This window comes from Herpailurus yagouaroundi, unplaced genomic scaffold (genome assembly GCF_014898765.1).
Source record: "Herpailurus yagouaroundi ecotype Mexico unplaced genomic scaffold, PumYag 77, whole genome shotgun sequence".
Lineage (NCBI taxonomy): Eukaryota > Metazoa > Chordata > Mammalia > Carnivora > Felidae > Herpailurus > Herpailurus yagouaroundi.
Genome location: NW_024412388.1, coordinates 102455120 through 102456713, shown reverse-complemented (window position 1 = coordinate 102456713; position 1594 = coordinate 102455120). Strand labels below are relative to the sequence as shown.

Below are 1594 nucleotides of genomic sequence, written 5' to 3'. Positions count from 1 at the left end.
TAATCAGGGCCCACAGAAAGGAGGTGGTCAAGTCTACGGAAGGCTATTGCTTGCTCCCACCTTATTGGGGGGTTGGCCCTTATTGGGAGGATTAAATGAGCTGTGGTATGTAAAAAGTGCTTTGGACAGGACCTGGCACATAAAAAACGTGTGCTATTCTTATTCTACCTTTAATAACAATAACCCGTCAAAAAAAGGGTTGGGAAAATAGGCTAATGTTAACATCTCCATTATAACCAAGATTAGCAAATACCTATGAATAAATTTAACAAAAAAAGTACTGATAAGTAAAACCATAGAATTTTACTCAAAAATATAAATTATGATTTAAACCAGTTATCTCGAAACTTTTCTGTAAAGGACCAAATAGTAAATATTTTGGGCTTTGTGGCATATATGGTCTCCATAGCAACTATTCAACTCTGCCACTGCTCAACTTCAGCTGTAGCACTATGATAGCTCTAGACAAGATATAAATGATGGGCATGGCTAGATTTGGCCAATGGGCTGTAGTTTGCTGACCCCCAACTTTAAAAAACGGAATTACATGCCATATTCTTGGGTGAAACAATTTAACAAGTATAAAAGTCAATTTTTCTAAAATAATTAGTAAAAAGAGATATTTTGTAAAAATAATTGCATTGAGATAGCTTTAAAAAAATTAGCATAACTGAGAAAGCCCAGAACCAATTTTTGTCTTTCCCCCTTCCCTGACTTCTCTCTCTCTCTCTCTCCTTACGCATTTAGCAGAAAATGTCAAATATATCTAGGTTTGGGATGAGCAATTTTTCTTTGAAGTTTACTTATTTTGAGAGAGAGAGAGAGAGAGAGAGAGAGAGAGAGAGGCAGAGAGAAGGGGAGAGAGAGAATCCCAACCAGGCTCTGAGCTGAAGGCACAGAGCCCAATGCAGAGCTTGATCTCACGAACTGTGAGATTATGACCCGAGCCAAAATCAAGAATCATACACTTAACTGACTGAACCACCCAGGCGCCCCTGGGATGAGAACTTTTAAATCAAGATAGAAAACCTAGAAGCCATAAAAGGAAAGACTGATTTTTTTTTTTTTTTGGAAAGCGCGAACGCAGTCTCCCACTACCACAAATTATGCAGTCGAGTTTCCCACATTTGGGGAAATCGCAGGGGTCAGCACATCCGGAGTGCAATGGATAAGCCTCGCCCTGGGAAAACCACCTTCGTGATCATGGTATCTCCCCTGCCAGGTAAGTATAAAGACTGATTTTTTGATTGCATAACAATTAAGAATGTTTGTATAGTAAGAGATACCATAGCAAGTATAAGGTAGAGAGTTAGAATAACTTCTCTGCAATGCATCTGAGAAATAATATTTAAATACACAAAGTTCTTACACTGCTACTAAAAAGACAAAAACACAATAAAAACGGGAAAAAGCAATTTGAAGAAATGCAAATTCAAAGGGGTCATTAATATATGAACATATGTTCTGTTTCAGTGGTAGGAACATCTCCCCTATCGGATGGTAACACAAGGATGTGTATTGCAGCTGTCTTTGTGATAGAGAGAAAAGGACAAACAGACAAATGCTTATCAATCTGAGAATGGCTGAGTACACT

General features: G+C 38.1%; 1 non-coding gene across 1 annotated transcript; it reads right to left on the bottom strand.

Annotated features, from left to right (window-relative positions):
• Positions 1-1068: 1068 nt before the first annotated feature.
• On the bottom strand, positions 1069-1230 carry LOC121027922 (U1 spliceosomal RNA). Its single transcript, XR_005789003.1, has one exon. It is a non-coding gene; the product is annotated as a U1 spliceosomal RNA (small nuclear RNA).
• Between the last annotated feature and the right edge of the window lie 364 nt (positions 1231-1594).